At 37.4% G+C, this 23,612-nt stretch overlaps 1 protein-coding gene and 1 long non-coding RNA gene across 4 annotated transcripts in view; one reads left to right on the forward strand and one right to left on the reverse strand.

The window, feature by feature from the left end:
* The window catches only part of LOC136267367 (class II receptor tyrosine kinase-like), a 107,553-nt gene that overhangs the window by 19,903 nt on the left and 64,038 nt on the right, over window positions 1-23,612 (reverse strand). Inside the window, exon 1 of one of the 2 annotated variants that reach the window (XM_066062484.1) lies at window positions 12,714-12,829. The exons of the other annotated variant lie outside the window; for it this stretch is intronic. The gene's annotated coding sequence lies outside the window, so the exon portion shown is untranslated. Of the gene's footprint in view, window positions 1-12,713; window positions 12,830-23,612 lie in introns of those variants that run through there. 2 annotated transcript variants of the gene reach the window in all.
* Window positions 19,655-22,320, forward strand: LOC136266527 (uncharacterized). 2 transcript variants are annotated; one of them, XR_010706153.1, is made up of 3 exons: window positions 19,655-19,754; window positions 21,669-21,737; window positions 22,126-22,320. It is a non-coding gene; the product is annotated as an uncharacterized lncRNA (long non-coding RNA). The 2 variants fall into 2 exon arrangements; XR_010706154.1 differs by having other exon boundaries at window positions 21,669-21,725.

Raw genomic sequence — 23,612 nt, forward strand, 5'->3', positions numbered from 1 at the left:
TGACAGTGTTGGGGCAGTTACTTTTTAAAGTAACTCATTACTTATTACTATTACTCACAACAAAAACTATTAGTTACAGTTACATATTACTCATAAAATAAAGTAACTATAATATATTACATATTATATTACTTTGTGTCACAGCCTTAAGCTGTCACGTGCACAACTACAACCTTATCATGTGACATGTTAATCTTGCTTATAACTGTATTCAAGAGAAAGTAACTGGTAAACAACAAGCTTCATTTATGAATTCAAGGTGAGCTAAGTACTGATTGTCACTATAGACTTTACTCAGTGGATTAGTAACAAGATTAGTAACTTCGTTACTTGTAGTCTTAATATTCACGGCGTTACAGTAACTTCATACTTAGGTAACGCGATACATTTGTAAGTAAAGTACAATACTAGATTTTATAGCATATTTCATTATATTACTAAGTTACCACCACAAAAGGTAATCTAATCCAAAACAGCCAGCTGTAAAAAAAGTGTGCGGCCCTCAAAAAGGCTATGGTGAAAAAAGATGTGAAATCCAAGGTGGCGGCCAAGAAATGGCTGTGATGGTAGGTTAATGGTAAAAATTTTAATAACAACAATTCAGGTGAATTTTTGTGCCGCTTGGTCTTGGCACAAAATTCATCTAAATTGCCGTTATTAAAATTTTTACCATTAACCTACCATCACAGCCATTTCTTGGCCGCCACCTTGGATTTCACATCTTTTTTCACCATAGCCTTTTTGAAAGCTGCACACTTTTTTTACAGCTGGCTGTTTTGGATTAGATTTCACTTCTTTTTGTATTTGTATACCCCAAAGCCGGCCTATCTGGCCATAGGCCGGCTTTGGGACTTTTTAAACCTGTCTTTTTTTCTTTTCCACAGGAAGAAGAAAAGATGAAGCAGATGTACTTTAAATATTTCTGATTTTATCAGTAAATGTACAAATTATATATATAATACATATATTTATTACAGAAATCTCCATGGTGGTTTCTTTGTAACTGAACACTCTACAAAGTGACTTCTTCTTGCTGCTCTCTCTACAGGGTGAATTGTTTGTAGCTGAACAATATACAAGTAACTTCTTCTAGCTGATCTCTCTACAGGGTGGTTTGTTTGTAGCTGAATTCTGTGCAGGTGATTTGTTTGCAGCTGAGCTCTTTACAGAATGGTTTCTTTGTAGCTGAACTCTCTACAAGGTAACTTCTTCTAACTGATCTTTCTACAGGGCAATTTGTTTGTGGCTGAATTTTCTACAGGGTGATTTCTTTGCAGCTGAACTCTCTACATGGTGGTTTCTTTGTAACTGAACTCTCTACAAGGTAATTTCTTCTAGCTGATCTCTCTACAGGGAGATTTGTTTGTAGCTGAACTCTCTACAGGTGATTTGTTTGCAGCTGAACTCTCTACATGATGGTTTCTTTGTAGCTGAACTCTCCACAAGGTAACTTCTTCTAGCTGATCTTTCTACAGGGTGATTTGTTTGTAGCTGAACTATCAACAAGGTAACTTTTTCTAGCTGATCTCTCTACAGGGAGATTTGTTTGTAGCTGAACTCTATACAGGTGATTTGTTTGCAGCTGAACTCTCTACATGATGGTCCTTTGTAGCTGAAGTCTCTACAAGGTGACTTCTTCTAGCTGACCTTTCTACAGGGAGATTTGTTTGTAGCTGAAATCTCTACAGGTGATTTGTTTGCAGCTGAACTCTTTACATGATGGTTTCTTTGTAGTTGAACTCTCTACAAGGTAACTTCTTCTAGCTGATCTGATCTCTCTACAGAGAGATTTGTTTGTAGCTGAACTCTCTACAGGTGATTTGTTTGAAGCTGAACTCACTACATGATGGTTTCTTTGTAGCTGAACTCTCCACAAGGTAACATCTTCTAGCTGATCTTTCTACAGGGTGATTTGTTTGTAGCTGAACGAAACTTCTTCTAGCTGATCTCTCTACAGAGAGATTTGTTTGTAGCTGAACTCTCTACAGGTGATTTGTTTGCAGCTGAACTCTCTACATGATGGTTCTTTGTAGCTGAACTCTCTACAAGGTGACTTCTTCTAGCTGACCTTTCTACAGGGAGATTTGTTTGTAGCTGAACTCTCTACAGGTGATTTGTTTGCAGCTGAACTCTCTACATGATGGTTTCTTTGTAGCTGAACTCTCTACAAGGTAACTGATGTCTCTACAAGGTCACTAGTTTGTAGTTGAACTCTCTACATGGTGGTTTCTTTGTAACTGAACTCTCTACAGGGTGACTTCTTTTAGCTGATCTTTCTAGAGGGTGATTTGTTTGTAGCTGTACTCTCTACAGGTGATTTGTTTGCAGCTGAACTCTCTACATGATGGTTTCTTTGTAGCTGAACTCTCTACAAGGTAACTTCTTCTAGCTGATCTCTATACAGGGAGATTTGTTTGTAGCTGACCTCTCTACAGGGTGATTTTTTTTTGTAGCTGAACTTTCTACATACAAAGTGACTTGTTCTAGCTGGTCTCTCTACAGGATGACTTGTTTCTAGCTGATCTCTCTGTAGGGTGACTTGTTTCTAGCTGAACTCTACCGGGTGATCTGTTTGTAGCTGAACTCTCTACAGGATGATTTGTTTACAGCTGAACTATCTACATGGTGGTTTCTTTGCAGCTGAATTCTCTACAAGGTCACTTCTTCTAGCTGAACTCTCTATAGGGTGATCTTCTCGTAGCTGAACTCTCTGCAGGGTGATTCGTTTGCAGTTGAACTTTCTACATGATGGTTTGTTCATAACTGAACACTCTACAAGGTAACCTCTTCTAGCTTATCTCTTTACAGGATAACTTGTTTCTAGCTGAACTCTGTACATGGTGATTTGTTGGTAGCTAAACTCTCTACAATTCGATTTGTTTGCAGCTGAACTCTCTACATGGTGGTTTCTTTGTAGCTGAACTCTCTACAAGGTAGCTTCTTCTAGCTGATCTCTCTACAGGATGACTTGTTTCTAGCTGAACTCTCTACAGGGTGATCCTTTCGTAGCTGAACTCTCTACAGGGTGATTTGTTTGCAGCTGAAGTCTCTACATGATGGTTTGTTTGCAGCTGAACTCTCTACAAGGTAACTTCTTCTAGTTGATTTCTCTACAGGGTGACTTGTTTCTAGCTGATCTCTCTACAGGGTGATTTGTTTGTAGCTGAACTCTGTACAGTTTGATTTGTTTGCAGTTGAACTTTCTACATGGTTGTTTCTTTGTAGCTGAACTCTCTACAAGGTAACTTCTTCTAGTTGATCTCTCTACAGGATGACTTGTTTCTAGCTGAACTCTCAACAGGATGATCTGTTCATAGCTGAATTCTCTACATGGTAGTTTCTTTGTAGCTAAACTCTTTACAAGGTGACTTCTTCTAGCTGATCTCTCTATAGGGTGATTTGTTTGTAGCTGAACTATCTGCAGGGTGATTTGAACTCTCTACAAGGTGATGTTTTCTAGTTGATCTCTCTACTCAGTCTGGATGACTTGTTTCTAGCTGAACTCTCTACAGTGTGATCTGTTAAGTTTCTACCTGATCTCTCTATAGAGTTATATCTTGTTTGTATAGCTGAACTCTTTTACATGGTGGTTTTTTGATTGGTTGCTGAACTCTCTCTCCACGGTGACTTGTTTGTACTACAGAGTGACTTGTTTGTAGCTGAACTCTCTACAGAGTGACTTACTTGTAGCTGAACATTACATAAAGTAACTTGTTTGTAGCTGATCTAGATGAACTCTCTACTAGGTAGCTTTTTTTGTAGCTGAACCCTTTACGCAGTGACTTGTTTGTAGCTGAATTCTCTACAGAGTGACTTGTTGTAGCTGAACTCTCTACAAGGTGACTTGTTTATAGTTGAATTCTCTTCAGTATGACTTATAATTAGGGACCCGCCGATTATGCTCATAATTTTACCTATTATGCTATGCTGCACTGCTAAAAAATTTACCTATTATGCTTAAATTTATGCTCAATACTTACCTATTATGCTCAAATTATGCCCAATTATTTATGCCTCAGTTATCAAGCTCTGCTAATAATTTCCAATTTATGGATAAATAATAAGTGGCTGAAGCACAAACTTACTTGTCAAAATGCATATCACAGAAAAGATCGATATACTCTAATAGAACAGTCTGCTATATGATTGTTCTATTAGAGATACTGACTGTTCTATTAGAGTATATCGATCTTTCTGTGATAGCTATTTTGATAAGCAAGAATTCAAACTATTACACAAATATTCTACCTATTATGCTAGCATTATGCTCAATGCTTTCAGACACCTATTATGCTCATAATTATGCCAGCATAATCGGCGGGTCCCTACTTATAATGTTCTGAATCTCTACAGCAACATATTTGTAGCTGAACTCTCTACAGGATGACTTGCTTGTAGCTGAATTGTCTATAAGATTAACTGTTTGTAGCTGAACTCCCTACAGAATAACTTGCAATGCCAAAGAAATTCTATAATGGAGTAAGTTACAAACGTAGCTGAATGCTTTATTAGGGTGACTGTTCTATTAGAGTATCTCGATCTCGCATATGCTACACGTAGTTGGCTTTGGAATCATAACTCAGTGGTTTGTAATCCGATTCTTCTGTACTACTGCAAGGACTTTCTATGATAATTATTCCAGCTACACACCGATTTTCAGCTCACTGTTCTAAGCGGTTTGCCTGGTAGGCGTGAAAACTAATAGTTTTTTTATTCATAAAAGTCGATCGCGTAATTGTGACATAGGTTGGGTTTTGTGTCATATCTCGATGGCCTTTAACTGGATTCCTTTCAAACCACAAAAAGGCACTCCTACGATAGTTACTCCATCTACATAGCAATTTTCAGCTCATTCCTTCAAGCGGTTTACCCTGTAGGCGTGACAGACCTTCGACCTTATTTTACGCAGATAATCGGTCATAACTCCGTGAATGTTCATCGGATTCCTACCAAACTTGGTACTGAGATTTGCCTTAATGAGCCCTTTAAGTGAGCCAAATTTCAGCCCGATCCAAGCACGCATTCGTGTTTTATTGCGGATTTTGCAAAGTGTGCGAAAAGAAGAAGTAGAAGAAAAAAACGAAGAAAAAAAACCCAAACTTTGGCCGCTCGTATCTCGGAAATGGCTGGAGTGATTTTCTTCAAATTTGGTATGTGGACTCCCCTACCTCACCGGCATTTCTGTAGCAACTTTGGTTTTAATAGGATAAGGAATCACGGAGCTACAAAGGTGTGAAAATCGCGTTTACTTTCTTCCTGTAAATATACTCACGGTGTGGCGCGCCGGCTACTTGGGCCGCATGACACACTACCGTGTGTCTTGATATCATTACATAATGCATGACATTAGTAACATGTTACCCTCCAACACTGGTCCATGTTGCATGCATTGTATGTACTGTGACATGCCAAAAAGCACATCTCAGGATGAAGCGACATCGAACAGTGAAAACATCTATAGCCTTAGCCATATCAAGTTACACTTGTCTGAAGGCACTAGCCAGTCAGTCAATCGTCAGTCAGTCAAGCAGCAGAAAATTCCACTACTTTTTTTTAATTTCATAGCAACTTTCTGGAAGCGTTTTAGGTCATACTGAAAGCACTTTTGGGCTATACTGCCAAGGTACCATGAAGCATTTAGGATGATACTTTTGACCAGATAAGCCCAAACCTTTCGTGAAATATACAGTACCACTGTACTGTATGGTTAATATCAAAACATGTAAAATTCACAGAAAGGAGATAGTATGCTAAGTTGTTCATATTGAATTTCTACTATTGTGATACTACTGTCTATTGTGAACATTGCATTACTATATGTACCATTCAAATAGTTAAAGGCACTACCTTTGTAGGCCTGAGTCAAAAATGCTCAAAATTTTGCCCAAAATTCTTTCAGAAATTTCCCTAAATTTTCACCTGTTATGCTCTTCAGTGTTCCCATTATGTTTGCATTATACTCTTAGGTTGGCAACATTTCTTACAATTATCTTGAAACATTTTAATCAGTGAATGCTCTATTAGAGTATTTCACTACAAAGTGACTGTTCTATTGGAGAATGTACAATACATTTGAGTGCTTTTTTGCAGTTTGCAGCTTCCACTGACTGCTCTATTAGGGAGTATTGATTTATTTTCATGGAAGTAAGTTCCATAGTTTGGAATAACCACCTAATATGCTAGCATTATGCTGGCATAGCATTCCAGCCTATTAGGCTTTTTATAATGCTGGCATATTTGACTCAGGCCTAATCCTTTGCAATAGCAGTATGTAGTACTTAAATAGTACCAATTGTAACCCAATTTTTTATCACCATTACATTGTCACCTGCATGGTAGGTGGCCACATGGGAGGGCGCACTTTGATAACATGTCCACCCACTAAATACCATTCACATTTATAACAACATTCAAAATGAGCTTGTGGATATCACAATGCCTATAATTTAACCAGCCATGTTGCTTTTCCATACATACCATAATTATACATACAATGGAACATACAATGGAACCTAAGCTATACGAACCCCTTGGGACCAGGGGTGGTCCATAAGTCTGAAAAGATCTGTATGAATAACAGCATAAAGAACATTTTTAAAAATTTCTGTATCATTAACTACCCAATAGAACAGTCATTACTCCAATAGAGCAGGCATTTCCGTACTTCAGTTAACTGAGAATCTGGATAAGTGGGGTTTGGATAACTGAGGTTCTTAAACAACATGTGCAGTAACACAGCTACTACTTAGGCAAATAAGGCAGTTTCCTAACTTGAAAAGAATGGAATTTTATATGACAAAAGATTGTCGTACGCTAATGCCATACATGTAGAAAATTTCGTGGTGTATAAAAGTTTGAGATTATCATGGTATGAACCTGATTCACAAAAATTAATCTGCCTGAAACTCATGTAGCACCTTGAGTAAACCTGAGAGCAGTAGTCATCACAACACACCTTCCTTATAATCCTATTAAAGCACACTTGCACAGTAATAAGCAATGTGAATATGGCATCAGTTAGTAGATCATGTGACTGCTTTCTTCAACTTCCAAGTATCTGTGACTGGTTTCTACCTCTGACTCTTGCAGGCAAGATTCCTCTGTGATGTGAAATATGCTTTGTTTCCTCACTATCCATCATGAGACCACGCGGGGATCATGTGTTGCACTTAGCTGATTCTCTGAAATATCAATTTGTTAGTGTACACCTGCCCCCTTCATACCACAAAGTTCAGTCCTACAATCACAACATTAGCATTGAGGTGAGATAAGCTATCAAACTCTAAACCGTTGAATTTCTCCCCATCAAGATTAAATCACGAAATTTTGCATCCACGAAATTTAATACACTTGCAAATTCTTTTTTTCAAAACCACAAAACTTTTACCTACAAAATTTAATTCGCTTATGGTACAGCAATTGTGTGTGCCTCAAGTGCAAATTTTTCTTGCTACACTTTTGGCACGCATGTTACATGGATAGTGTCAAATAAAGCTATGCATGTGCAGCAATGCTGAGGAGGTACTATATCTTAGGTTCAAATCATTGGTAACGTTCCTGGTGTACCCTCTTTGCTTCTGCATGACTGTTCTATTAGAGTATTTAGATCCTCCGTTGTATATAACTTTGGTTTTGCCTGGTAACTAAGGTTTGAGATACAATACACAGATCAATTTTCAAGTTATTCCCATACCACATGGGTGAAACAAAAATTGCTTCTTTTCCATGTCTATAGTGTTTGTTACATTTTCCCAAACTGCACTTCTTGAGTTCACCTTTACATACCTTTTGCATAGCATGTGATGGCTTCCCTACATACGTTTGTAAATAAGAATTGTCTATATTGTCCATGGTGACTGGATTGATTGCAGAAGTGCTTCTCCTACTGTTCTTCGTTTTGCAATGCTGTGTAATGAGCTGAACATAGCTGAAAGCAAGGCATAATGGCCACTTCACTTTAGAGTCAGTATTGAAAGTTGGGGTGCAAAAATTGTTTGTATTTTATGTGATGACTGGATTAATTGCAGAGGCACTTCTCCTGCTGTTCTTCATTTGTAATGCTGTGTAACAGGCTGAACTGAAAGCAAAGCATAATTGTCACTTCACTTCTGAGTCAACTTGTGCAGATGAAAACATTAGCTCTACCCAATTTTCCTTATGCTTGTTTGTTTACTTTTTTGTAACATTATTATGACTGGAAAACCCACGCATACCACATTAAAAGAAAGAATGGCACTAGTATTTAAAGTTTGATTATGGATCATAGATATAACAAGTAGTGAAACAAGGGAGATCACCTACACCTGAAGATATACTAGTGGACCCTATACTTCATATGTGACACATAAAGCACTGCTGTGAGTGCTATATAGGAAATATAGCACGAAAGAGTGGGCGAGAGACAAATATAGCACGAGGTGAAGCCGAGTGCTATATTTCATCTCAAGACCACTAGTGTTGTTCCAGTATTATGAATTCTGTTAGTATAGTATTGGTATTAGTATTTGACCTTAACTTTCAATGATAGTAAAGTACTAATAATACTTTTGGTATGTAAATTTTCAAAAGTAAGTATTTTAAAGTATTTACTACCAAAAGTTTGATTTGGTAAAGTATAGTTTACCAAAAGTTTTAGTAAGTAGCTAGTTAGTACATAACATAACTATATCTAACCAGTTAATAACAGTTATCTACAGAGTTCTTAGAACAAATATTTCTTTCTAAATTATTCTGCATTAATCTGATTCTCCTTTCACTGTTAGCATCCCCACTAGTTGATAAAATGTGTTCTTTGGGGCAGTTGAGACTGGTACTGCTAAAATATCAGGCTGTTAAGGAGCTAATGCTTCAGTTTCCCAACCCAGTAATCTTAACTGATCCATTCTATGCTCTTCAATGGTTACACTGATATGTTTACTCCCAAATTCTTAACAGTTACAATGTACTCCAACAGTTGCAGTTACCACTAAAATTATATACTGTACACTAACTTCAATACTGATAGACCAGACAGCATGAGCAAAGCAGTGGTGGATACAGGCGTTGCATTGATTTCCATCGAAACCCCTTTGAAAATTATGTGCACCCCAAATTTATTTACAATTCATTGTGTGTGTGTGCGTGCGTGCGTGTGTGTGTATGCGTGCGTGCGTGTGTGTGTGTGTGTGTGCGTGTGTGTGTGTGCGTGTGTGTGTGTGTGTGTGTGTGTGTGTGTGTGTGTGTGTGTGTGTGTGTGTGTGTGTGTGATAAAATCGCCACGAGTTATACATATTGTCAAGTCTATTATTTACTCTTGATATTGTATTATACAAAGACTTTTCTACTGGCAACACTTCATACTTTACTTTGAAATTACAATTACAACGTTTATTAGCAGGTACGTAGTGACCTTTCCTTTTTTGGTCTTCGACTCACAGTTAGGCTGAAGTTTAGTAGAACCGGAAACCCCCTTTCTAAATTTCTAGGCAAAGTGTTTATTGAAAACTAAGCACAAAGAACGTTCTAAGGCTTGCCTACTTGTACATTGGAAAGAAATCTTGAAAAGTTACAGCTATACTGTAAATAATGTAAGAACTCAGCTGAAATACTGAAAAAATGAATGACAATACTTACTAAATTTTGGTGTAAAAACTGTAAGTAAATAGTAAGTATTTAGTATCTAACCATCCCTATACTTAAGTACTGAGTATCTCTTTAGTAAATTATCTAATATGTGGTATAGCATTAGTAAGTAATACTAACAGAAATATGGCTATACTTTTCCAAAAGTAAGTATTAGTAAAAGTATACTAGAACAACACTAAAGACCACTCTTTGAGTGCTATATTTCATGTACAGCATGAGCGAAGGCAGTGCTTTATCTGGCATAGAGAACTGTCAACTTGAGATACACACAAGACACACGAAATAATTAGAAACTCACAGAGTAGTGTTATCATCAGTACAATAGGCATTGCACCTGTGTTTTACCTGTATTGCACTGTGCTGCACCTTCATTAGTCGTTTTGTGAGTCTAGTCTATCTTCTCAATGACTAAAAGTTTTCGATTGTGGTACTTTAATGAACATATTTCCATGATATTTGTAGGACTTGTCCATTAATGCGAACAAAACGTAGTAAGAATGTTCAATGCTGCTGACCACAAGCAACCATCATCGAAATCTTCAAGTGTGTCTATAAGTTAAATCCAGTGATTCTCCTCCTACTGGTTGGGCTGGCTGGTCAGCTAGCGCAGTACAGGCTATCAGCCTAGACTGGCTTGGTTGATTGGTTGTACTGGCCAAGAGTGAGTAATCACTCACTCAAAGCAGGCTATCAGCCTGCAAAAAGGCCTGGCAGTTCTATAACTACCTGATATAGAACTGTGGGTCTATAAAGTGTTCTATATCTGCCCAATATAGAACATTTGTGCTTGTATGGCAAATATAGAACACTTTTTTGCTTTGATCCTCCCACGCAAAGTTCTTTATAATATTATATATATTTACTGAATAAAAACATTAACCATAGTATATTTCTGGAAAAGTGCTATTGTTACCTCAATTCAGAAGTTTAACTTTGTCTAACTTTAGTCCAATTTCAGTTCTTCCATACTTTTCAGGAGCATGTAATTCACAATCAACTAGTTTCGCAGTTCTTAAAGTGTGACTTGTTTTTACCCTACCAATCTGGGCTACGTTCATGCCATTCAATTCGAGATGCTTTGTTGTGTGTTGTTGATTCCGGGTGTAAATTATTAAAGCCATTGATGCACATAAGGTAATGTGTTGTGGTTGGTTTTCTAGACTTGCAAAAGCCTTTGACTAGACAAGTTGGTTCACTATGGAGTTGTGAATTGTGCCCATGCTCGGTTTCAGAGTTAGCTATCCAAGCGGTTGCACTGTGCAGGGTATTTGATAAGGCAATATGGCACTCCATTGGCCCAATGTAAACACAAAATGACTCACACAACTCATGGATTTTGCTCCAATTTTCTCAGCACTAGTACAGCTTTGTGACTAATACACATCAAACATAAGCTGATTGGCCCAGTGGTATACTACTGGTGGAGCAGTAGATGCCAGTTTGGCTCAAAGTTGAAATATTTATCAAAAACTCTGGCACTATGTCAAGTATACATGGTGGCTCCTATCTAAATGGGGTTCCATTGGAGTTGGTGTGCCACAAGTCTCAACCTGGCAGAAGTTGTGAGATTGTTGTGTGTCTGTTTTAATTAATGGAAGGGTTCTTGCTTTTGTGACTAGCACTCTAGCTAGCACTCACTATCTTGGAGTGATTATAGACCAGAATTTGACCTGGAAATTTTATGTTTTGAAGAGAGTCAGATACAAGTTGTATGCTTAGCACCATTCATTTTTCTATTGCAATGCTGTTTGGACAACTATTATCTTCATTCCTCTCAAAGTACTGGAAAGAATACATTCTAATTTTTTTCTGCATTGTTCTTCTTTTGCCAAACTAACATTGTTTTCATACTGTTGTGCAAGTGTTTAAAGTTTTACATCACCATATTGGAGATACTGGCCTACGAAGCATATACAGGGTGTAGTGGACAAATTAAGTACCGTAAGCATATTAAATTTTGTGGGTAAAATTTTTGTGGTTTAATCTTGACGAGCCAATTTATTTTTTCGAGGAGCTGCGGGGAGCAAATTTCATGCTTTAAGGTCATGTTTAAGGTTCACAGCTTAACAGCTTTGGCTACTCCATTTACCCTAGCATACTTATCTGGGACTAAGCAAACCATTTTGTGGGGTTGATTCACCACAAAAGAATCTTGTCTGCAGTATCTATTCACGTGGTGAACAGGTGCACATACGTGTTGTCATCAGGTCATACATAGTGCATTACTAGCATGCATAGAAATAGTAATGCGCGTTAATAGTAGCTATAAGGAAAGTGTATTGGTGGCAAGCTGAGACGTGAGTTTCTAAATTTTTGTGGATCAGCTTTATGTGGATTAATTTTCGTGGATTAGCTGCAAACCACAAAACCCATGAAAATTTATGCACCACGAAACTTTCTATGCTTATGGTATATCTTTTGTATGTGCCACAAATCCGTTGATCAATTGGGAAGTTTTTTTCTCTCACAGAGTAATTAATGGAACAATTTACCCCCTAACTTGTGCATTATTGGTCATCTTTTGAATTTTAAAGCTTCATTAATAGACTATGTTGCTATTAATTATTGTGCTGTGTATATACTTGTCTGTTTTGTAATTTTCAGTTTGGCTAGTATCTTATTGTGTATTCATATGACTACTTTGTAAAGGGCACTGCTGAATAGCAGTTCTTTGAATTGTAGCTAGTTCCCCCTTCTAATCATTTCATCAATTCTAAATGGCTAATTACCCTAATTAAATAACATTTTACTGCACAGGATAAATTACCAGTTTTTTGTTGTTTTGGTAGTTGTATATAAAAGGAACAGGAAATGGTAGCTAACTGAGAAGTATCTGATTACCATGTATGGCAATATTGCAAGATGGAATTCTCTAATCTCTCTCAAGCTCCACTTGTCGGGTTTATGAACGTCCACTGTTTAGGTATAGTTACGCGCTAGGTAGTTAAAACCTGTAAATGTTCAGTGTGGCTTACATTGCGCGGTCATAGCGGCTACAAGGGGAACCCATGTTAGATATAGTTAACACCAATTTACATCCACTCCCAAACACAGTAATTATTAGCTAGCTAGCACACATAAAAGCTCACCTATTTGCCTCAAGAGCAGGGACAAGTCCGCGGAGTTACTAGAGAAATTATACTGTAGTCGTGTCTCGAGTCGAGTTGTGGTACCACGGGTATATAGCCGCTAATTCCCGTAAAACTTCCGCACACTAACGTTTCTGTTTAGCTTGTACTGATATGTTTTCTATTGATGCACTATAAATGCCATATATGGCAAACCTAGGAGAACGACATAGACTAAAACAGTACCGGCGTACTACGTAGTGTACGATAATGCCATGCACTCCATATTATGTCTTGGAGTTTCTCTGTTTCCCAATTCCCCATTGTGCACATGCCTCTCTTCTATAGATTGCTTTGGTGACCATCTTTTAAGCTGTTCTCATGTTCCTATGCAAATCAGTCGCCATGATGCTTGAGTTAACTTAATATCCTTCATCACACCTTATTACAAGACCATCCAGGAATTCTTAAAGAGCAACGTGCCTCTTTTGATGACAGTTCACGTCCAGGAGACATTTTCCATCCTGATTAGCTATCAACTTGGTCATCCTGCCTATTTCAATGTCTCTGTCTGCAGCACTGCTCAGCCTGCTCATATTTCTTCCCCTGCTTTCTCTGCTGGGGTGGCTGCTGCAGCTGGAGAGGTGGCTAAGGATGCAAAGCACCTTGCTATTGTGGAGAAGGCAGGAGGTGATTTCATTCCACTAGTCGTGGAAAGTTTTGGGATATAGACACCTTTTGCTTTGTCGGTTCATTCTATTGCTGATCATACCACCACTTGTAGTGGCATTTCACCGAAAGTGGTCAGAAAAAATTTATTTCAAGAACTTTCTGTTTGTTTATGGACGAATAATGCTCAAATGATTTTAAGGTGTTGGGCTCTGCAAGGTGGTGATAGATGATGAATTTCCCCTTTCCCTGTAGTTTTTCTTTCTCCCCTTTCCCCTTAGCTAGTTGTATTTTATTCGTTGCGGTTATATAGTTTGTTTTGTAGATTCTAATTGTAGCATTTGCTGTCATGTGTATTTCTTTTCAAAAAAAAAAGTGATGAATCCCGGCATAGCTATGTCTTAGCCAATCTTTGTGCCTACAGATTGTTGCATCATAGCGCTATGCATGTGATGGTTCTTCTAGGTGTACAATAGCTGCCTCCCACTTCATTTCTATTGCTATCATCAATGAAACTGTAACAGATGTCAGTCCATGTTGGGACTCTATAAGACTGATAGTTAATTAGGCATGTGATCTTAGTTTAGCCATGCAAGATTATTAGCATATTTAGTTACTTGATGACAGTTGGTTGATAAGCTAAAATAATCAGTCTACCATCAAACTTTCCAAGTGTGAGCTGATAGTCTTTTAGCTTGTCATTTTAGGTGGTGTGATGTGTGTCATGCCTCTCTGTCTCCACCATGTTCCTTTATTATTATTATCTCATCAGTGCACCATATGGTAACTTCTGCTGTGCAGCCAAACAAGCATTGACATAATAATGGTATTCACAAGTATGGTTAATTAGCACTTAAGCAACTTGTGAATTGCTTTTGTTGACTAGCACTTAGAGGGACTCAACTCCCACAGCCCATTAGTACAATTTCTAATATAACTTACTGTACTTTTTCTTGCACATTTCATTTACATTGGTTACCACACCATGTAGTTAGCAGGAATATCAATTAAGTCATAGTTAGCTCAGCACATGTTGTGACCACAAAATAATATGGAAGCTTTCTGTATGATTATCAAACATGGAGAAGCCATCACATGGCACTACTGTGAACCAACACCTTTTGCTGTCAGCAAAGATAAAGGACACAGGTAATTCCATGAAGCATGTACTATACATACATACCGCAGTCTGTTGGGTTGAAGTGATGGATGACAAATAGTGAAAAATCAAGCCCTACACTTGTCTTATGCAGTCAGGCAGTAGAAAATTCCACCAAATATTTTTCTTACATTTCATAGCAACTTTTTGGAAGTGTTTCAGTTCATACTGAAGGCGCTTTAGGGTGTTATACCTAACCAATACTGCCAAGGTTCCAAGAAAGTATTGTGAGGCTGGTTTTAGGATGATATTTTTGGTTAGAAAAGCCCAAACCTTTATGATCCCTATATACAGTACTATCATACTCGGGGCCGCCCACAGGGGGGGACAACTGGGGCATTTTGCCCCGGGCCCCAGCCTGAAAGGGGCCCCAGGAGGCCCCATGAAGGGCCCCCTGAATACCTGTTTAAAAGATCGATATACTCTAATAGAGCAGTCAGATCTAAATACTCTAATAGAGCAGTCACAGTATTCTTCAGGGAGCAGTGTAGCAAGCTTATAGATAAGGAGATATGGTTGGTGATGGGTAGTTATTGTCATTTCCAGCAGGTTGTGTCCTTTTTTTTTTTTTTTTTTTTTTTTGGTCTTCACCTTACAACTTGGGTCAAGGGCCCCACTTTAACTCTTTGCCCTGGGCCCCTTAATTTCTCTGGGCGGCCCTGATTCATACTGTATGATGATTCCTAATCAAATTTAAAATTCCCTATACTTTTGTGTGTACTTTTTTGTAACATATAGTAATTTGACTGCATAAAGAAAAGAATAGTGCAATCAACAAATTTACAACTGAACATATACCACAAGTCCACAACTATTAATTACTGAAAAGTGATGTAGCATGTTTGATTTTTTTTCAGCTGTAGACCAACTTATTACATGGCATTACAAGCAATGAACAGTACAAGAAGTCACTATGGAAGGTATACAAATTTATGAATTCTCTGATGTAGGATTGTGATAATAAGATGTACTTTAATAATTAGTACAAACAATGAAATCACACAGTATAGCTAATAATATATTGTGTTTCACAAAACTATGCACACATGTGTACAACTATAGCTATTTCACCTCCAAAATATTATTTTTGCTTACAAATGATTTACATATACGTAGCTATCCTAATGCTCTCAACAAAATAAAATGAGACATTACAATTCTAAAAATAAATCTCAATTAACAATAAATGTCCACTTGTGCAAATCATCGTCCTGTTTGTGAGTACACTCATAAAGGGGAAAGACATAAATTCTATATGCAGCTACCTCACATCTTTACTAGGTACAGTATGTCCAGGAACTCCACAAGGTGTACCCAGAAAAATATGTCCAGAATGAATCAGTAGTCATCCCAGGGCACAACGCTCTTGCCACACCCACTGGATCATATCTGAAGAAAGACACAAACACACTAAATTGCAAACCCTAGTGATTGGATCCCTGCTGGTAGTACTGAAAAGTTTAAATATTACAATTACGATGTACCATATTATAACACTTTATCACAAAGAGATGGTATTTATCTATATTGATTTTAATTTGTATGAATTACAGCATATCTTATTTAAGCAACCATTTACTAGTCACAAGGTCTGATCTGATTTATTTATTGCATGAAGCTGTGAAACTATTATTTTATTATCAAGGTATCATCTCCTAATTTGAGAGAGATCCTAACCAACTTAATTTAACTAGCTTCACTTCCAGATTTCTATTTTCCTAGCATCATACCAGTGAATTTTCTACCTCAGCACAATATATAACCCTATAATATAGCAAATCTTTTAAACCAATATCAATCAACCTCTTATCCACCTTCACAATGAGTGTACAATGAATACTCACTGCCACACACACTGTAACTAAACCACATGACTACAGCAGGGGTGGATGACAAGGGAGGTGCACCGTAGGTAGCTATATAAAGCAAGGGGTCTGGGGGCACAATCCCCTAAAAGCTATAGGTATTTTACATATTTCAGTACTGAAATTTAAAAGTAGGGAATAGTTTTGTGCACAAAATTATCTTGATCATACGTATATAGCAAATCAAAGTGAAGTAAATCATACTTTCTAAGTGGTCCATGAGCTGCATGTAGGTATCAGTGATTGTCATAAGTTCAGCTATGAGCCTAAGGTAAATGACAATGACATAGCTACAAAGGGCCAATTTAACTTGCAAAAAATATCCTAGCAGGTTACATATAGCTATGTGTACCTATGGGTTGATGCTGCAGATGTAAGTTTTCATACACAGTGGAGGATTCTTACATGCGGTGACTGCTCTATTAGAGTATTTGACTGACTGCTCTATTAAAGTATCTTGATCTTGTGTATAGAGTTTTTGAAAGGGGGGAAGGGAATGTGCCCCCTGTACCCCTCTTTGCAATTCATAAAATTCAATTATTATGTCTGAGTGGATTTGTATACATCAGCAGGCCTTCATCAAGTTCATCTAGGAAATGACAAATAAGGTTTATGAGAGTAAGAGGGCGATAATGTTGTAAAGATCTATGTACTTTCTGTGTACATAAGCACACAGCATCTAGAAGGGTCTGGATGAGTAAATATTTGTATTTTAGACCTACTTCTGGTGGATTCTTAGACAACTGAGAATGACCACATGCAGATTATTACTGTTATAATGCATTCTGAGTACTGTGACAGTCAACACTGTTCTCTGCCAACTAGTATAAGTCACACTTGACCATTTCTGTTACAGCACCCCCAAAGACTTTTACATAAAAATTTATCCGTATAATTTCCTAGCTGGCTGAGCTAACCTTGAATAGAGCTATTCATCAGCAAAGTGTAGATCAGACTACCTGTATGTACACAACATACATTGATAAACCATTGCGACTAACCTTGTACACGTCCTCATGTTGACAACCACATATTCATACTGGTTCTGAATTACAATACAACAAGAAATGACAATAACACAAAGACTCACAAATAAATGCATATACACATATGTATAAAATACTATTTTTTTGAATTTAGAAAGAGAAAAACATATGCAGTACTACTATACTGACACCACCATACAAGTTACTAGTGAGTACTTGGTGTAAATATACTGTCATTCAAATAAAATAGTGATGTACAACCTTGGCTTGATAATAATCACTTATTATGTAGGTGGTGTATACATTGATATGAAATCTCTACTTTAACCACTGAAAAACTATGAACAGATTAACAGATAAGATCCAGGAACTTAAAATTTAGAGTCTGGGGCGGTGGAGAGGGGGATGCAAGCAGGGGCGGATCTAGGATTTATAAAAGGGGGGGGCTAACTCAAGGTACTAATCTCTTGGGTAGAGGTGTGCAAAGCATGCTGGAACTAGTTCGCATGCTGGAACTAGGGGGGTCTGGGGGCATGCCCCCACAGGAAATTTTGAAAAATAGATGCTAAAATACTGCAATTTGGAGACATTTCCACATAAAATTCATAATATTTTCTGCCTGTAGATATTTTATATACTGCCTTTAGATTATAGGTATGGCTCTCTGAAGCATTTTGTTAATGGAAAAGTTTGGGTAGGTACAGACAATCAAGTACATGATGCACCATCTCACAATTGCACAACACTGAATAGGTGCATGTTAGAATAATAATGCTGAAAGTGGAAAATTTTGAAATTTGAACAATACAAGATTGAATCTGAGAGCCTTTTCAATGGAAATTGTGTACCTGAATTAAGTATTGCCATACATATTAACTACACAAGTAGATGAATGAAGCCCTTTAAACAAACCAATGCACTTCAGTGTATGTATAGGTGCAAGAAAAAATCCATAACAGAAGTAACTATATGCTTCCAGTGAATGTTTTATTAGAGTAGTTAGCTGACTGCTCTATTAGAGTATCTCGATCTTGTACACCTCCAATGCTGATCCGGGTCCTTGTTGCATAAACTTTAGCATAAATCCACTGATAATACCTTGGAAAGATGTTTATAAGGTGGTTTTATGAGTATTTGTATTATTAGTGATCATATAATTATGCTAAGACAAAATTTCATTATAATACTCAGTATATTGATCAAGTAAAGCCTAAAAGTGAAGGGGGGGGGGGGGGGGGGGGGGCTTCAACCCCCAAAGCCCCCCCCTGGATCCGCCCCTGGCAAGGAAGGGGGGTTATAGCCCCTGTGAAAAAAGATTATGGTTTAGCCCCCTAAAATTTTCTATGGCTGTCATTGAACAAGTGTGCTGATTGTACCGTATAGCGGGAAATTTTCGAAAGGTTAAATATTCGAAAAATTCGAAAATAACAATGTGTTTTCGAAAATATTTTTTCGAAAATAGTACATCCCTGCTTTGAAATGACAATCAAAGAAAGTATGGTTAGGTATACATATGAATGATTTTTGCGAGTGCACGCATGCATAGTTTCTACTAATATCAGTTTAATAGCTATAGGCCTAATGTATTAGTCTATAGCTAGGCACTGGGGCACAAACAAGTAGCTAGCCATATAGCTATAGCTAGATACCATGCATGCGCGCGCATATGAGTGAGCACGAATGACGCCACGAGTCTTGAAGCCTATAAGAACTCGAGAGACCAGAAATTACTAGGAAAGACTATAATTATCAGCAAACATCTATATATGGGCTGAAAAACGCCATGTACGTAGCTATGGCTCGATCCGCAGTCCTCTGATGCGAAGTCCGCCAAGCAACATGGTTCAACCTACGAATTAAGGAAGACTCTAGGGTAGCTAGACGAGATTCTACCAAAGCTAGATTGGGCGTTTATCTAGCTATACTGAACAATCAAAGCAGCTATGTATGTGATGAACGCAACCATGCACTGTTAGTTTCCTCCGTGAATTAATTATCTACTGTGCGGCGCGGTAAATTAAAGAGGAATTGTTTCGAAAATATTTTTTCGAATTTCCAATCAAGCACTCTTTTTCGAAAATTTAACCTTTCGAAAATTTCCCGCTATACGGTATTACACAAAATAGCTAACTATACAAATGCTTAGCTACCTGCAATTTCAGTGAATACATATCAAGACTCACGGTAGTGAGGCGCGCGGCCAAGAAACTACGAGGCTATCGTTTTGTTCACCCATGTTGAGTCCATAAGCGCCTCAGGCGCTTTTATAAAAATAATTAATCAGAGATTACAGTGCGCCTATGAAGATCGATATTACTGACGAGACACACAGGCACAAGCTTGGTCACAAGAGAGAAGATATACTCAACTCTCAGGATGTGAGGTATGTTACTTTTTTGTACGAAACGTGTACTGCACGGTACTTTACCCTGGGTGCATTATTTGAATGCTTTGACAGGAATTAAAGTCATAGTTTAACTTGCACAATATGCCTTGGCTTACAGGTGTGGTCAACTTAGAGGTTTGGGTAAAAGAAGTGTTGTAATGTCTATGAGTTTGGCACAATAGAGCAGGCAATGATTCTTAAGGTCATCAATGGCACGTACACACTTTAATGTTATCATGCTAGCTATATACATATGCCGCACTCTGGGGGATTCCAATTGACATGCCACAAGATGAGTATTTGGAGATACAAAGTAGTTAGAGGATAAATTACCTGCAGTATTCTAACTTTTGCATGTGTCTTTGTGGAGGGTGCTAAACCATAAATGGTAGTTGGAAGTCTTCCAATTGCCCTAAGCAGCCTCTGTGATATGTGAAGCCTTTTTCTCTTTGTCATTAAGTTGAGTAGTATCTGGTACAGTTCAAACCTCATGCACTCTTGTATTCGTACACTACTCAGCTTATATTATTGTGTAGTAGAAAGCAATGTGATGAACAGTAGCCATTTGTGTTTCTAATTACAAGCATGCATATGTATTTACAAATTAATGTGACTAAAAGCATGGAGTATGTATATCATAATTATAATCTATGCTAAAAGTTACATTTGGAATTTATTGAATTGGTTATAAGTTCTTTAGTGATAGACAGGTTAGCTGAATGTTGTATTTTTGTTGTTGCAGTTTTGTTACAATAGAGTTTAAACACATGGGCTATAAATGCTGCATGCTTTGAGGATATCGTGAGTGGGTGTTACAGTTAAAGCAGTGCTACATGTGTGTACGGAAAATATAGCATAAGGGGACATGTCAAGAGATGAGGCAAAATCGAGCGCTGTATTTGCCTCGAGACACACTCAAGTGCTGTATTTTTTGTACATACAAGCATATGTGGTACTTTAAATTGTACTTGTACTTCATGTTCTTGCTTGGAACGTATGCCCTAATCGTTTCAATTTTTGGTGATCAGCAATGTAAACAGCGGTGTTCATGTGTGCATGTATACGTACATACAGTATACCCTCTAATGTGCTGAGAACATTATTATTATTATTATAGGCTTTACAACACAACATACAAGGGACTACGAACTAAGTCCACATACAGTGCAGTATGTATGAAAGTAAATGTGTTGAGGGTCTGGCAGAAATTACTTTTGCCAGCCTTAATTAATTTCAGTAAATTAACAAACTAGTCTGAAGACAAGAAAATAATGATTTGATTAGTTACGTACTCAACTTGAACGATACACTTTTTGTTCTTCATTCAAGTCGTCAAACATGAACCTCATGTTCCAAAAGAAAATTACTTTTAATGCTGAAATAAATACTGCAAGTGCTCAGATATTGTTTAGAATGTTGGTATTGAAATTAAGGTCACAAGATCCATGTTAGCCAGCTCATGTGATACATTTGTTACCTAACAATAACATCACGAAAGCTGTGGAGTTTGATTTGTGAAATTTTAATGTGCTTTGACATGAGTACTTCTATATGACATGTTGATCATTATTGTTACTTGTAAAAATAGTGATGTAAAAATAGTGAAATTCCTTCTCCCTAGTGGATCTATAAGGAGTATTATCCTCAGTGGTGTCACCATTGTACAGAACTGTCTTCACGTACATACTGCAAATTAGTTTATAGTATTCTATTTTATTTCATCAAAATTAGGATTTTACCGTCGATTACTATTGACAGTTTCAAACACATTATCTGTTTTGTGTCTCGAGTGTTTTGTTGTACAGTATGGCTGTTTGTAACAGCATGTGTTTGCATGCACTGGTAATGAAAAACGGCTTTGCCAGTTATGATGCAGTTACATTATTGTATGTGTACATATATTGTTCGCAGTATGATGTTAGCTGACCTTCACTCTGGTAAACTACACAGATTCATCGTGAAGTTGATGTGGGTGATAGGGTAAGTACAGGGTCATAGTACAGGTCATTATATTGGTGTGAATATAGTTAGTGAGTGGGCAATATTACACTCCATTCCCAGTTTAGTAACACTTAGTAAGTCTGACTATCGCCAAAACATTACAAAGGGCAACTTGCACAGTGAAATCTCTCACCCTAATTTTATGAATACCACACACTAGATCAATTAAAGCTCAAAAAATGTCAGGATGGTTAGCTCATCAACTTACAAAGTCTTATTAGGAAACAATGTCGATTATGCATGTGTTCAGGTTTCACTGTATCAGGAGCTCATGATCATAAGCGCCACAAGGCACATGTGATATTCACACATTATTATAAACATGCTGCCATGTGACCACTACTCTATTATACACTCTACTCCATAGCCTATACATGACCACTGGATGAAGTGACACAGCCGTGAGCAGTAATGATGCTAGCAGACAGACGGCTCCTCCTCCCAAGAGTACATTTATGAAATTGTATTTAGGTACACTTTACTGAGGGATGAAGTTTAGTTGTTTTAGTTACATCATTTCTTTATACAATTATTGTGAGATACATTATTATTTTGATGGTTACACGATTGTTGTTCTTAATTCCTTTCTGGTCCGGCTTACACAGAAGATGTTACCTACACATGGACATAACTTATATCATAGACCATAGGGTATGGAGTAAGCACTAAACTAAACTGAGTTACTTGCAAAGTGTTAAAGATGATTTCAAGTGTATGAAGGCTCTTGCTAATGGACACCATGTACTGTGTGTGGTACATGAAGCTGGGCTCAAAAACTTTATAGGGAAAACAAAAAAGCTACAACTCGAAAGGACCAGTTGCAGTACAAAGAAAGCTGGATTATCAGTAGATAACATGCATATCCTGTAAGCGGTATATTATGTACAGACCTTGTGGTTATCATCAAGACACTTCCTGTGTAGACCTAGAGAAATATTTAATGGGAATTGTAAGCATTATTATATAACATGAAGTGTGAGCTGCTTCATTTGTAACTTCTGCATAATTATAGACTTGATCGCAGTAACCTGTTCATAAATTAGGTTGACTCGTTGAGGTCCAGTAGTTATAGTCTGTGTATGTGTCATATGGTAGTGTCTGCTATTGACACCCGGCAACTTGATGTAGTAAACTAAATCTGTAAACATATTGGAATATAATTAGGGGATTGGTCGTGTAATGTACCCTCTAGTACTTTAGTTAACCAGTCCCTTGACTTATCACATGCAATAATAACTTTTAATAGTAACAAATAAAACTGATAACACAACCACATGACAACTAATAGATACTATATATACAAGTGGTAACCATTAATGATGTCATACAAAACCTAATAACTACAACATGATTAAGTAATAAAAGTCTTGAGTTCAGTACAGGTTACATGTTACACAAAACCTAATGTGGACACAACTACTGTACACTATCATATCACATAAATATCGCACACACACACACAAAGCAAAGTCTTTGGCTACTGTGCTAGCACAGTCATCCCTACCTGGTGACTCAGAGCAGGGACATCTGTGGAAGTTTTCAGTATGTAATTATTACAAACGAAAGACGTCATCCCTGGTTCCAAGTAGATGGTATTATGGTTGTAAGTACAAAATCCATCTGCAATGATGAAATAAATAATATTATGTATCTAGATATCTAAAATGCTTAGCTTCCAATAGGCACATTTTATTATGGGGATCTGGTGGTGAATAATCCCTGTGTGGAAACTATATTGGGAGTTGTGTTTTCAGGGGTATGATTGTATTGGTAGAGGCTTGTAAAGGGACATTCTAAAACTGTACACTATCAACTGTACACTATCAAGAGACTGAATGTCCAGTGCCCTTTATA

The sequence above is a fragment of the Dysidea avara genome, chromosome 9, assembly GCF_963678975.1.
Source record: "Dysidea avara chromosome 9, odDysAvar1.4, whole genome shotgun sequence".
Taxonomy (NCBI): domain Eukaryota; kingdom Metazoa; phylum Porifera; class Demospongiae; order Dictyoceratida; family Dysideidae; genus Dysidea; species Dysidea avara.